This window comes from Moschus berezovskii, chromosome 18 (genome assembly GCF_049115385.1).
Source record: "Moschus berezovskii isolate FMDL1 chromosome 18, NW_MosBer_1.0, whole genome shotgun sequence".
Lineage (NCBI taxonomy): Eukaryota > Metazoa > Chordata > Mammalia > Artiodactyla > Moschidae > Moschus > Moschus berezovskii.
Window position 1 is genome coordinate 71,635,676 of NC_142477.1, and position 15,740 is coordinate 71,651,415.

At 42.8% G+C, this 15,740-nt stretch overlaps 1 non-coding gene and 1 pseudogene across 1 annotated transcript; one reads left to right on the top strand and one right to left on the bottom strand.

Moving 5' to 3' along the window:
* Positions 1-12,817: 12,817 nt before the first annotated feature.
* The window catches only part of LOC129553012 (ribose-phosphate pyrophosphokinase 1-like), a 62,799-nt pseudogene continuing 59,876 nt past the window's right edge, over positions 12,818-15,740 (top strand).
* On the bottom strand, positions 15,027-15,099 carry TRNAE-CUC (transfer RNA glutamic acid (anticodon CUC)). The gene has a single exon. It is a non-coding gene; the product is annotated as a tRNA-Glu (tRNA).

Sequence of the window (15,740 nt, forward strand, 5' to 3'; positions counted from 1 at the left end):
GAGGCAGTTCTGAACAGCACCGGGTGCATTTGGCTGGGACACTGACAGTATCTGCTGCACACGTTCCAATCAATGGAGACAAATATCTTCAAGGTTACATATCAGCAAACGTGTGCTGTGCGCGCCAAGTTACTTCAGTCACGTCCAACTCTGCGACTCTATGGACTGTAGCGTGCCAGATTCCTCTGCCCATTGGATTCTTCAGGCAAGAATGTTGGGGTGGGTTGCCATGCCCTTCTCCATGGGATCTTCCTGACTCAGCGATTGAACCCAGCCAGGTTTTTAACCTAGCCAGTTTTCGAACCCAGTCAGGTTTCTTACATTTCCTGCATTGGGAGGTGAGTTTTTAAAAAAATAATTTTATTTATTGATTGATTTTGGCTGTGCTGGGTCCTTGTTGCTGCATGGGCTCTTCTCTGGTTGCAGCAAGCAGGGGCTACTCTTCATTGCATTGCGCAGGCTTCTTATTGCAGTGGCTTCTTTTGTTGCAGAGCACAGGGTCAAGGGCACCAAGTTTCAATAACTGTTGCGTGTGGGATCAATAGTTGTGGTTCCCGGGCTCTAGAGCACAGGCTCAACAGTTGTGGCAATGGGCTGAATTACTCTAACGTGCGTGGGATCTTCCTGGATCAGGGATCACATTCCTGCAATGGTGGGCGGATTCTTTACCACTGAGCCGCCAGGGAAGCCCATCAGCAAATGGACCCAGCTTTAAAATCCAGCTTCTCCACACACAGTAGGGGACTTCAGACAGGTCACTTCAATTCACAGAGCTTTGTTTTCTCCTCTGCAAGACATTGATAATCCTTGATTTCATCTTCTAGGATCATTGTAAGACTTAACAACACAGTGCAAGTAAAAGGGCTCAGCAGAACGCCTGCTCATAAGTCCTCACATTGGCTCTTATTACAGTTACTGCTATTCATAGGCCCAAAGTTAGAAAATGTTCTGCCCAATTGGCGCTCTTATCTTTTGGTGAAGAATTGCTTATTCCTCTGAAGCACAGAGGGATGTTTCCTTACAGGGAACACTGAGAGATACAGAAGTCTAAGGACAGTGTGCATCTTCCAACCCCCCCAACTTATTTATTTTTAATTGAAGGAAAATTGCTTCACAATGTTGTGTTGGCCTCTAATATGCATCAGCATGAGTCAGTCACAGGTACACATGTATCCCTTCTCTCTTTAACCTCCCTCCCACCTCCCACCCTTTCCCACCCCTCTAGGTTGTCAGTGAGTACTTTTATAAGGGGAACCTAGTTACAAATCCAGTGGGCACATGGCAGAGTGTGACTCATCTTTGGGGTCTGAAGGCTCCTGAGAAGTGCTTGGAAAGGACTGAGTTCAAACAGCCTTCTCCAAGGAAGTGTGTCAACCATCAATACCTTATTTTTTCCCTGTGAGCATCATGCAAATATACAGTCTTAAATTGCCTGCAAATTACTCTGCTGCCAGTTGCCAGAGTAATTTTAGGATAAGCCTCCCTCCCTAAATTCTTAGTGAGCTTTTGAAATGAGAAGCAAGGGTGATTATTGTTAAATTAAAAATGGACCTAGGAAAGGCCCATTCTAGAAGTGTCGATTCCACTTCATCTTTATTAGACATTCATCTATATGGAGCACCTTCTTTCATTCCTTCAAGTCAATCTGTGTGTTAGCTAGTTGCTCAGTAGTGTCCGACTCTTTGCAACCCCATGGACTATGGCCCGTTAGGCTCCTCTGTCCATGATATTCTCCAGGCAAGAATACTGGAATGGGTTGCCATTCCCTTCTCCAGGGGATTTTCCTGACCGAGGGAGTGAACCTGGGTCTCCTGCATTGTGGGCAGATTCTTTACTGTCTGAGTGACCAACCTAGGATTTGAAAATAAATCAAACTCAGAATTTTCTAAGTAACTGTGGTGCCCTTTTGGACAAAGGAGAGTTCATTGAGTCCAGTGTCTGGCTTAACTTCTTGGGTCCCTATTTTCTGAGGGATTACTTGCTCACAGAAATCAGTACAATTCCCTTGGCTGGCCCTCTCCGTCCCCCCACTCCCCTTCCTCTGCATACTGGGCTTCAGTACCCTCAGGAGAAGCCAGTGGGTTACCTTATTATTGCCCAAAGAAGGAATACTTCAGGCTACCCTTGCTGCTTTCTACCACACTTTAATTTTTTTGGCAATTATAGGACAGAAAGAGAAGTTCTATAAAATACTAACTAAAAAATTGCAATAAAAGTGCAAACTAATATATGGTGGCAAAAAGCAGAGCAGTGATTGTGTGTGGAGGAGGAAGGGAAGGGATGGATTAAAAAAGAATATGAAGAAATTTCGGGGGAGGTGGATGTATTCATTATCTTGATATTTGCAGTTTCACAGATGCATACCTGTGTCAAAACTTGTCACGCTGTACTTTTAAAATATGTAGTTTATTAGCTATCAGTTACACCTCAGTAAAATTGTAAAAACAAAGTGAATTGCTTCCTTTGTTTTTTAATAGTATATATATATTTTTACAATGAATTAGTTATAGTGTTTCCAGCTTAAAGGATAAGAGAAAGATTTTCAGCCAAGAAGCCAGTTAGACATGTAGTTAAAACCTATGTGCCTCTGAAAGCAACTGAGATATCCCTGAGTAGGTGAGTAGGGAAATAAACTGTGGCATATCCAGACAAAAGAATATTGTTCAACACTAAAAACAAATGAGCTATCAATCTATGAAAAGGTCTGGAGGATCCCTGGATGCAAATTACTAAGCAAAATAACAAAAAACAAAAAACCAGCCAATCTGAAAAAAGCTACATACCATAGGGTTCCAGCTATGTGACATTCTGGAAAAGGCAAAACCATGGAGGCAGTAAAAAAGATCAGGGATTGCCAGGGGTTTAGAGGATGGAAAGAGGGATGAATAGGTGAAGCACAGAGAAATTTGGGGCAGTGAAACTACTCTGTATGGCAATATAATGATGGATATGTGTCATTGTACATTTGTCAAAGCCCATAAGATGTACAACAGCAAGAGTGAACCCTAAGGCAAATGCTGGACTTAGGATGATAACAGCATATCCATGTAGGTTCATTGATTTAAACAAATACATTGCCCTAATAGGGGATGTTGATGACAGGGGGATTGTGCAGGAGGCATGTGAGACTTCTCTGAACTTGCCTCTCAGTTTTTCTATGAAACTAAACTTGTCTAGAAAGTAAAGTCTTCAAACAATCAATCAATTAACCAAACAAAAGTTCTTATATGCTTAAACATAAGCCCAAGGGTTATCTGTCTGCCCATCCCTGGACAGTGGGTAGGTGAACTACGTTCTGGGAAGTTGGTAACTTTCCAACCTAGCCTGAGTTGAAGGGAAGCATCTTGAGGTTCTCCCAAAACCTACTCAACTCTCATTAGGTGGTTGGTCAGAGGAACTGGATTAGATGTGGATTCCAAAATGCAGGACTTGGATGCAATTTCAAAAATGACAGAATGATCTCTGTTCTTTTGCAAGGCAAACCATTCAATATCACAGTAACCCAAGTCTATGCCTCAACCAGTAATGCTGAAGAAGCTGAAGTTGAACGGTTCTATGAAGAACTACAAGACCTTCTAGAACTAACACCCAAAAGAGATGTCATTTTCATTATAGGGGACTGGAATGCAAAAGTAGGAAGTCAAGAAACACCTGGAGTAACAGGCAAATTTGGCCTTGGAGCACGAAATGAAGCAGGACAAAGGCTAATAGAGTTTTGCCAAGAGAACGCACTGGTCATAGTAAGCACCCTCTTCCAACAACACAAGAGAAGACTCTATACATGGACATCACCAGATGGTCAATACCAAAATCAGACTGATTATATTCTCTGCAGTCAAAGATGGAGAAACTCTATATAGTCAGCAAAAACAAGACTGGGAGCTGACTGTGGCTCAGATCATGAACTCCTTATTGCCAAATTCAGACTGAAATTGAAGAAAGTAGGGAAAACTACTAGACCATTCAGATATGACCTAAATCAAATCCCTTATGATTATACAGTGGAAGTGAGAAATAGATTTAAGGGACTAGATCTGATAGATAGAGTGCCTGATGAGCTATGGACGGAGGTTCGTGACATTGTACGGGAGACAGGGACCAAGACCATCCCCATGGAAAAGAAATGCAAAAAAGCAAAATGGCTGTCTGAGGAGGCCTTACAAATAGCTGTGAAAAGAAGAGAAGCGAAAAGCAAAGGAGACAAGGAAAGATATAAGCATCTGAATGCAGAGTTCCAAAGAATAGCAAGGAGAGATAAGAAAGCCTTCCTCAGTGATCAATGCAAAGAAATAGAGGAAAACAACAGAATAGGAAAAACAAGAGATCTTTTCAAGAAAATTAGAGATATCAAGGGAACATTTCATGCAAAGATGGACTTGATAAAGGACAGAAATGGTATGGACCTAACAGAAGCAGAAGATATTAAGAAGAGGTGGCAAGAATACACAGAAAAACTGTACAAAAAAAATCTTCACAATGAAGATAATCATGATGGCGTGATCACTCACCTGGAACCAGACATCTTGGAATGTGAAGTCAAGTGGGCCTTAGAGAGCATCACTATGAACAAAGCTAGTGGAGGTGATGGAATTCCAGTTGAGCTATTTCAAATCCTGAAAGATGATGCTGTGAAAGTGCTGCACTCATTATGCCAGCAAATTTGGAAAACTCAGCAGTGGCAACAGGACTGGAAAAGGTCAGTCTTCATTCCAATCCCAAAGAAAGGCAATGCCAAAGAATGTTCAAACTACCGCACAATTGCACTCATCTGACAAGCTAGTAAAGTTATGCTCAAAATTCTCCAAGCCAGGCTTCAACAATATGTGAACCGTGAACTTCTAGATGTTCAAGCAGGTTTTAGAAAAGGCAGAGGCACCAGAGATCAAATTGCCAACATCTGCTGGATCATGGAGAAAGCTAGAGAGTTCCAGAAAACCATCTATTTCTGCTTCATTGACTATGCCAAAGCCTTTGACTGTGTGGATCACAATAAACTGTGGAAAATTCTGAAAGAGATGGGAATCCCAGACCACCTGACCTGCCTCTTGAGAAACCTGTATGCAGGTCAGGAAGCAACAGTTAGAACTGGACATGGAACAGACTGGTTCCAAATAGGAAAAGGAGTACATCAAGGTTGTATATTGTCACCCTGCTTATTTAACTTATATGCAGAGTACATCATGAGGAACGCTGGGCTGGATGAAGCACAAGCTGGAATCAAGATTGCCAGGAGAAATATCAATAACCTCAGGTATGCAGATGACACCACCCTTATGGCAGAAAGTGAAGAGGAACTCAAAGGCCTCTTGATGAAAGTGAAAGAGGAGAGTGAAAAGTTTGGCTTGAAGCTCAACATTCAGAAAACGAAGATCATGGCATCTGGTCCCATCACTTCATGGGAAATAGATGGGGAAACAGTGTCAGACTTTATTTTTTGGGGGGCTCCAAAATCACTGCAGATGCTGATTGCAGCCATGAAATTAAAAGACGCTTACTCCTTGGAAGGAAAGTTATGACCAACCTAGATAGCATATTAAAAAGCAGAGACATTACTTTGCCAACCAAGGTCCGTCTAGTCAAGGCAATGGTTTTTCCAGTGGTCATGTATGGATGTGAGAGTTGGACTGTGAAGAAAGCTGATCGCCGAAGAACTGATGCTTTTGAACTGTGGTGCTGGAGAAGACTCTTGAGAGTCCCTTGGCCTGAAAGGAGATCCAACCAGTCCATTCTAACGGAGATCAATCCTGGGTGTTCATTGGAAGGACTGATGCTGAAGCTGAAGCTCCAGTACTTTGGCCACCTCATGTGACGAGTTGACTCACTGGAAAAGAGTCTGATGCTGGGCGGGATTGGGGGTGGAAGGAGACAGGGACGACGGAGAATGAGATGGCTGGATGGCATCACTGACTTGATGGACATGAGCTTGGGTGAACTCCGGGAGTTGGTGATGGACAGGGAGGCCTGGCGTGCTGTGATTCATGGGGTCACAAAGTGTCGGACACGTCTGAGCGACTGAACTGAACTGAACTGAGGGAAAACCAGTAGACCATTCAGGTATGACCTAAATCAAAGCCCTCATGATTATACAGTGGAAGTGACAACTAGATTAAAGGGATTAGATCTGATAGAGTGCCTGAAGAACTATGGACGAAGGTTTGTGACATTGTACAGGAGGCAGGGATCAAGACCATCCCCAAGAAAACCAAAAGTAAAAAAGGTAAAATGTTTGTCAGAGGAGTCCTTGCAAATAGCTGAGAAAAGAAGAGAAGTGAAAAGCAAAGGAGAAAAGGAAAGATATACCCATTTGAATGCAAAGTTCCAAAGAATAGCAAGAAGAGATAAGAAAGCCTTCCTCGGTGATCAATTTAAAAAAACAGAGGAAAAAATAGAATGGGGAAGACTAGAAATCTCTTCAAGAAAATTAGAGATACCAAGGGAAATTTTCATGCAAAGATGAGCACCATAAAGGACAGAAATGATATGGACCTAACAGAAGCAGAAGATTTTAACAGGTGGCAAGAATACATAGAAGACAATACAAAAAAGATCTTCACGACCCAGATAATCACGATGCTGTGATCACTCACCTAGAGCCTGACATTCTGGAATGTGGAGTTAAGTGGGCCTTAGGAAGCATCACTACGAACAAAGCTAGTGGAGGTGATGGAATTTCAGTTGAACTATTTCAAATCCTAAAAGATAATACTGTGAAAGTGCTGCACTCAATATGCCAGCAAATTTAGAAAACTCAGCAGTGGCCACAAGACTGGAAAAGGTCAGTTTTCATTCCAATCCCAAAGAAAGGTAATGCCATGGAATGTTCAAACTACCACACAATTGCACTCATCTCACATGCTAGCCAAGTAATGCTCAAAATCCTCCAAGCCAGGCTTCAACAGTACGTAAACTGTGAACTTTCAGATGTTCAAACTGGATTTATTATTATTATTTTTAATATATTGCTTATTTATTATGTATTTAAAAAAATTCATTTATTTATTTTAATTGGAGGCTAATTACTTTACAATATTGTAGTGGTTTTTGCCATACATTGACATGAATCAGCCATGGGTGTATATGTGTCCCCCATCCTGAACCCCCCTCCCACCTCCCTCCCCATCCCATCCCTCAGGGTCATCCCAATGCACCAGCCCTGAGCACCCTGTCTCATGCATAGAACCTGGACTGGCAATCTATTTTACATATGATAATACACATGTTTCAGAGATAATATACATGTTTTTGAGATAATATACATAATTCTCTCAAATCATCCCACCCTCACCTTCTCCAAAAGTCTGTTCTTTATATCTGTGTCTCTTTTGCTATCTCGTACATAGGATCATCAGTACCATCTTTCTAAATTCCATATATATGCATTAATAAACTGTATTGGTGTTTTTCTTTCTGACTTTCTTCACTCTGTATAATAGGCTCCAGTTTCATCCTCTTCATTAGAACTGATTCAAATGCATTCTTTTTAATAGCTGAGTAATATTCCATTGTGTATATAAACCACAGCTTTCTTATCCATTCATCTGCTGATGGGCATCTAGGTTGTCAAGCTGGATTTAGAAAAGGCAGAGTACCCAGAAGTCAAATTGCCAACATCTGCTGGATCATTGAAAAAGCAAGAGAGTTCCAGAAAAACATCTACTTCTGCTTTATTGACTATGCCAAGCCTTTGACTGTGTGGATCACAACAAACTGTGGAAAATTCTTAAAGAGATGGAAATACCAGACCACCTGACCTGCCTCCTGAGAAATCTGTATGCAGGTCAAGAAGCAACAGTTAGAACTGGACATGGAACACCAGACTCATTCCAAATTGGGAAAGGAGTACGTTAAGGCTGTATATTGTCACCCTACTTATTTAACTTATATGCAGAATATATCATGAGAAATGCTGGGCTGGATGAAGCACAAGCTGGAATCAAGACTGCTGGGAGAAATATCAATAACCTCAGATATGCAAATGACACCACATGAAATTAAAAGACACTTGAAGACCCCACCACCCTTATGGCAGAAAGAGAAGAAGAACTAAAGAGCCTCTTGATGAAAGTGAAAGAGGACGGTGAAAAAGTTGGCTTAAAACTCAACATTCATGAGATCAAAGCATCTGGTCCCATCACTTCAGGGCAAATAGATGGGGAAACAATGGAAACAGTGGCAGATTTTATTTTTGGGGCTCCAAAATCACTGCAGATAGTGATTGCAGCCATGAAATTAAAAGACCCTTGCTCCTTGGAAGTAAAGTTATGACTAACTTAGACAACATATTAAAAAGCAGAGACATTACTTTGCCAACAAAGGTCCGTCTAGTCAAGGCTATGGTTTTTCCAGTGGTCATGTATGGATGTGAGAATTGGACTATAAAGAAAGCTGAGCACCGAAGAATTGATGCTTTTGAACTGTGGTGCTGGAGAAGACTCTTGAAAGTCCCTTGGACAGCAAGGAGATCCAACCAGTAAATCCTAAAGTAAATCAGTCCTGAATATTCATTGGAAGGACTGATGCTGAAGCTGAATCTCCAATACTTTGGCCACTGATAGGAAGAACTGACTCACTTGAAAAGACCCTGATGCTGGGAAAGATTGAAGGTGGGAGGAGAAGGGGATGACAGAGGATTAGATAGTTAGATAGCATCACCAACTCAATGGACATGAGTTTGAGTAAACTCCAGGAGTTGGTGATGGACAGGGAGGCCTGGCATGCTGTAGTCCATGGGGTCGCATAGTCAGACTTGATTGAGCAACTGAACTGAACTGAACTGATCTCAATGCAGACAGGTTCCAAGCCAAACCCAGACATTAAGGTATCCTCTAAACTTACGCCTTCTCCCCACTCCTAATGGTGTTACCATTCCCACGTTCTGGGATTCCTGTATGTCTTCTGATTTAAGTTTATGCTACAAACATGTCACACACACAGACTCATTGATACATATGCACAACTATGAAGTTTTATTAAAAGCAACATCCGTTTATCCAAGAATTCTGCTGATCACCTATTCAAGCTAAAGTGCAAGGGACTGGGTGGGTGATCAAAACAGACACAGTGCCTACCCACAGGGACCTTACATTCTAGAGGGTAATTTAGACACAGTAATTGAATAACCAAAACTCTTGAGAGTCCCTTGGATTGCAAGGAGATCCAACCAGTTCATTCTAAAGGAGATCGATCCTGGGTGTTCATTGGAACGACTGATGCTAAAGCTGAAAATCCAATACTTTGGCCACCTCAAGCGAAGAGTGGACTCACTGGAAAAGACTCTGATGCTGGGAAGGATTGGGGACAGGAGGAGAAGGGGATGACAGAGAATGAGATGGCTGGATGGCATCACCGACTCGATGGCCATGAGTTTGAGTGAACTCCGGAAGTTGGTGATGGACAGGGAGGCCTGGCGTGCTGTGATTCATGGGGTTGCAAAGAGTCAGTCATGACTGCGTGACTGAACTAAATGAACTAAACTGAACTGAAAGGTAAAATGGCAACAGGGGTAAGTGCTAAAAAGCAAAGGTAAGTGGCTGTAGGGAAAAATAGCAAGAAGGTCTGCCGTATTCACAGAGACAGGGAAGGAAGGCTTTCCTGGAGAAATGACAAGTGAGGTGATCTGAAAGAAGTTTAGGAGCTAACCAGGTAAAGAAGGTGGATGGGAATATTTAAGACAAAAACAGTGGTCAGTGCAAAGGCCCTGTGGTCAGAGGAAGCATGGTAGGATCAAAGAACTGACCGAGGGCCTCTGTGGCTGAAGTTCAAAAAGCAATGGAGAAAAAAGCCAACTAGAGGTTAGAAGGCATAGGACTTTACATTCCCTGGAAAAGCCACCACAAAATCCCCAAATGAACCAGAAAGCACGTTGATCAAGCAAAGCTAAGTTTACTAGACCTACCGCAATAAATGACAACACAACCTTGACGAGAGCTTTAGTGATACCCCAGAAGGTGGAGGTTTGGGCAGGCTGTTTATAGCGTTTTAGGGCCTGCGTTTGATGGTTTTAGGGCTGATTTTACCAGGCAAAGAGTTAGTTGGGATTAAGCAGAGTTTACAATGTAGACTTGTTTACGTCTTGAATTTGTGAACACCCTGGAAAGAGGGTCTTATAGTGAGTCTTGTTGTTCGTCTTCCTATCTAAGTTATTTCAATTGGTTCACAAATTTCTCTTCCATCAGCAAGTCTTTTTTTAGAGCACATAGCTAAGTTATCTTTGCTGATGCTCGGTATTGCTTAACCGTGGACAGGAATGTCTAACCAAACTTAGTATTTTTTAATACAGGAACAGCGAATTATGTTGCTTTCAATTCTGAGGTCTGATTTCACTGTGAGTGCAGTGGGAACTCATGAGTGGATTTTATACTCCCTCTGTCCTGCCGAATTTGCTGTGGGGTGATGGGTCACCATCACTATATCACCTGGCTGAGTCACTCTCTCCTTGTGGAATTCAGTGTTCTTATCTGTCCAGTGGGAGCAACAGGAAAAGATGACTCAGAAGGCTGTTGCAAAGTTGCTTTTTTCTTGGGCACATGTCTTTCTGTGCTAGAAGTGGTTGAGAGTGGACGCTCGAGCAAACCAGACCTGTCATTCTTGCCCAGCTCAGCTGCTTATCATTTCTGCCCGTCTCCTCTCAGCAGTTCCCTCAACTGAAAAGTGAGGATAATAACTTTATTAGGCTAATTCTGGGGATTAAACAAGATGGGCAAGTACATTCTTAGTATTGCCTGGCACGTGACCAGCATTAATTACGCTAGGGTTAATCACTATTGTTGCTTTCAAATTTAACCACAGAGTCGAGGTCTTCAGAAGCCCCTGTGTTCACTCCTGACCCTCTAAAGGGTCAATAATGTACAGAGGATTCTTGTCCCAAGTCACCACTCTCAGTCTGCTCTTATATCTCTATTATTAATTTGATGTTTGGCCTATAGCAATGCCTTCTGTTTCCCATATCCAGGATTCGAATTATCCGTATTTTCCTCTGGGTCAAGGCTGCCAGCAACCGGAGTGCAGAGAACAGGCTTGCTGTCATTTCTTTCCCAACCCAGTAAGAGCTTAAGAACTCAGATCACTCCAATGGCAAGCTCTAAGTGCCAGGCCTAGGCCCAGGTTAGCTGCTGCAAGCACAGGAATGAAGCAGACACAGATATCTTAGGGGGTCCTGGGTTTGGAGGAAAAGAGCCCAGATATTACTCTTGGTTGGGATAAAGTTTGTTCTGTCGCTCAGTCATGTCCGACTCTTTGCGACCCCGTGGACTGTAGCCTAACCAGGCTTCTCCATCCATGGGATTCTCCAGGCAAGAACACTGGAGTGGGTTACCGTTTCCTTCTCCAGGGGATCTTCCCGACCCAGGGATCGAACCCAGGTCTCCCGCATTGGAGGCAGACGCATTAACCTCTGAGCCACCAGGGAAGCAATAAATAGATGTATAAGGTTCAGACTGAGAAGTGATTCATTCTACCCTGGGGCATTAAAGCAAGCTTGTCAGAGAAGCTGATGCATGTACAAGTTTTATCAGATCTCACTCGTGCATTATTATTATTTTTTATATAAAAAAAACATGTAAACAGAAAAAAAACAAAAAAAACAAATTCCAAAATTGTTTAGAGTAAAAAGTAAGTCTTCTTACTAATCCCTGAGTTTCCCTTTCAGAGGCCCCAGTTTTGTAGGGTCTAGAGTGGGTAGCTGTTTCCTTCTCTGGGGGATCTTCCTAACCCAGGGATTGAACCCGTGTCTTCTACGTTGTAGGCTGATTCTTTACCAGCCGAGCCACCAGGGAAGCCGTTGGTAGGGTCTACCTGCGAATATCAGTACAGGTGTCACATAATAAACATCCCCACAACATATTATACTGGTTTACTTAGGTGTGTAGTTTGAGGACCATGTTATATCAGGATGTGTTGATCTCCTTTATTGCTATGATTAATTGCTTATATATAATCAGCTGCCTATTGACAGAATGGTTATCCCCCTTTTAATTTATTTATATTTTGCTTTTTGCTGCTATAACAAATAACTCAATGAATATCTTTGAGCACTTATGTGAGGAGTGCATAGGCAGTACGGAACAATTTCCAGAAGTAGACTCTAAGTATACATGCATGTTAATTTTGCAAGTTGCCTTTCCAAGAGGATATAGCCACATGCGAGTCTTACCAAAGGGCCAGTGGGAGTTGAGCAGAACTTGGGGGATGGGCTCATTTAGAAGGTTTTCAGGTAGCACAGGGGGAGGGGGAAGGACGGGAGGGATGAGGACCCCAGGGAGGAAGGGCCTGGAGGCTGGGGGAGCTGGGTAGGTGGATGGAACAGAGAGGAGTGCGATGAGTTTTCAGGGCAAGAAGGCAGGAGTAGGACAAGAGGGCCGAGGGGACTGGGCCGGGCCAGGAGAACCCTGAGCGTGGTGCAGCGCTGTTGGGGTGTTCCTCGGAGACAACTGGGAAACTGATGGAGAGTTTGGCAGAAGTAATGTGATCATATTTACTTTTAAGAAAGAGAACTTCAGCAGAGCAGAGTAAGACCCAGACAGTCAATCGGGTGAGGGGATGTCATCATGATGCTGATGGAAAATGGTGAGACTTGAACTAAGGAAGAGATTTTGAGAGTCCAGAAGAGGGAATGTTTCTGAGAGGTGTTTAGGAAGCAGATTGGACAGTCTTAATTTGTCTAACACCAGGACAGTTTAGAGTTGCACACAGGGCAGGAATGGAAGATGACAGAGTAGCAACTTAAAGTGCCTAGTACTGAGTCTCTGGGCCAACTCGATTTGGGTTTTGGCAGCAGGAGCGATCACTAAGCAAAGAGGGCCTAGGGCAGTTGGCCAAGATGCCGAATATCAAAATCTTCAGCAGTTCCCACCTGTACCTACCCCAAGAAGACTGCTGCCCCCTTGGGCCTGGGGCTGCCAAGGCAGTGACTATGAAATTCAGCAATCAGACTTGTGTGGAAATCGGTGAAAGAGTGCATGGAAAGGATGTCTACATTGTTCAGAGTGGCTGTGGTGAAATCAAGTTACTTGAATGCAACTTTTGATTATGAATAATGCCTGCAAAGATTGCTTCAGCCAGTTGGGTTACTGCAGTCAGCCTGTCCTTCCCACTTATGTCTGGAAGAATAAGAAGGATACCAATCTTAGCCAAGCTTGTGGCAAAATGATCTCTGTAGTAGACAAGGGTCGTAGTATCGCCAGGGACCTGCATGCTCCTCAATTTTTTTATGTTCCAGTGGAAAATTTATTTGCAGAGTCAGCTGTCCTCAAGTGGATAAGGGAGAAGATGTCAAAGTGGAGGAACTCCATGGCTGTCTCACCTGATGCTGGAGGAGCTAACAGAGTGACTTTTGTCTCAGACTGGTTGAATGCGGACTTTGCTTTGATTCACAGAGAATGCAGGAAGGCTGCTGAAGTGGACTGCATGGTTCTGGTGGGTGCTATGAAGGCCTGGGTGGCTCTTCTAGTGGATGACATGGCTGACACCTGTTGTACAATCTGCCACGCAGCTGACAAACTTCTCTCCCCTGGAGTTGTGTTTATGCTGTGTTGACTCATGGGATCTTTCCTGTTCCAGCCATTTCTCATATTAACAATGCATGCTTCGAAGCAGTAGTAGTCACCAATACCATACCTCAGGAGGATAAGATGAAGCATTGCTTCAAAATACAGGTGATCCCTATCTCCATGATCCTTGCAGAAGCCATCAGGAGAATTCACAATGGGGAATCTGTCTCCTATCTGTTCAGCCATATCCCTTTACAAAAGAATAACTTCAGAGGATTTAAAAAAATAAATAAAGTGAACCCTGCTCCTGTTTTCCTTTGGTATCTGATGAAAAATCGAACAGAAGACCCAGCTTGTTTCAGCGTAGCTTTCTACATCCCACATCAGTTATATAAGTGTTTCTCCTATTGGGTTGACCAAAAATTTTGTTTGGGTTTTTCCATAACATCTTATGGGAAAACTTGAATGAACTCTTTGGCCAATCCATTACGTTGGAGAAAGCTACATTGAGATTAGTTTCTGGGATTTCTTACTTGCTTTGTCTCTTCCTGGCTTCTTTGATCCTGTGAGCCTTGCAGCTTTAACTGCAGCTCAGCTGCTACAAGATGTGAGACTTTGGAAGCTTGTTGTAGGGTGTGTAAATGTGTTTGGGGAAGCTCAGACTACTTTGCATGTGAATGCTTCAGCCCCCACACCCCAACATGAGACAAGTTCTCTAAAGTCTGTACTAAATTACAGCAAGAGCCTGGGGCAGCCTAAACCCAACTCTGGCTGCTAAATCCCTGTAAGGCTGGAGCAGCCCTATTTGGTCTGACCTTCTTTTCCTGGCCAAATATCTACTTGTTCCCAAGTGACCGCTGTGCCATAGTCTTCTGGAAAGCAAACTCAGTTTCTGCTCTATAATCTGGAACACTAACATGAAATTATTTCAGTGTAGCTTAATCTTCCTTAGCTTACTACCACCATGGAGGTAGGTTTTAGGTGGTGCTGCAGTGCCTTTTGATTATTTAACTGTCTAATTATCATCTTCCTTCCTTGGATCTATTTGGCCTCTCAAATGATCTGAGGTTTCTGTTTAAAAATTTAGTGTTACTGTCTTGTAGAAGAAACTAATAAAGTTATCTGTCTGATTGTGAAGAAAAAAAGGTCTAGTACAATGAGATTCATTAACTCATCTGATTTTTAAGAAAACCTCTGAAATATTAAAAAAATTATTTTAATGTTTTATATAAATCTGGTAACATTTTTTCACTAATAGTTAATTTGCCTAATCAGCCCAGAGTATGATGGGAGCAGACCAAGAAGGAGTGAAGTTGGTAGTGGTCTCTGGAGTCTTGAGTGTGGCAATTCAGAAATAATATCTAGTTCTTTTGGGGTGAGTAAAGGCCATTAGGATGCCAGGATGGGGCTGAAGGCTAAGCCATCACAATTCTCTTGAGGGTTCACCAAAATTCCCCTCCCTCATGAGAAAGAAGAATCATCAAATAACTTTTCTGCAAGCCTTTCTCTGGCCACAACACGCAACTTGTAGAATCTTAGTTCCCTGACCAGGGATTGAACCTGGGTCCTCAGCAGTGAGAACATGGAGTCTTAACCACTGGACCACCAGGGAATTACCTCTGTAAGTCTTTCAAAACACTTCACACCATTGATAATGATGTGAAGTGCCTAGAGATCACAAAGAATAGTTTGTAATTATGTGCAGGCTTCTAGAGTCACTTTATAAGAAGAGGTTTAAAGAGACAAAGTGACTATAGACTCAGGAATCGAGACTAGTTCAATAAACCATAAACAAGCACTTGGGAGATCTTGGAGACTTGGGAGATGAAGTGGGGTCTCTGTCCAGGAAGTTCTCAACCAAGATCCTTTGGAGCCAGTTGAAAGAGCTCTCATTAATCTGTTCCCAAAAGTCTCTTGGCAATAACAAGAATGTCTGGGGGAAAGCCATCAACCCCCAGATGATCTAAGCAGGAGGTTCTGCTTTCAGAAATCACCATCCTGCAAGCATGTTTTCAGAAGATATTGGGCCCTTAGGGCTGTGTTGAGTGGTATCTGATTCTTGTACAACAATCATCTGACATTAATTCTCCAAATGAATGTCAGTGGGCATAAGGGTAGTGGGGCAATTCTAGGAATGACCTGGGGAGATTCTTTAAAGAAATGTAAAGAAGAGAGTCAGTTGTTGTGAGCTGGTGTCCATGACCTCTCTTTTGAACAACACCCCAGTGTGAATGAATCTGATGCAAATCGTTT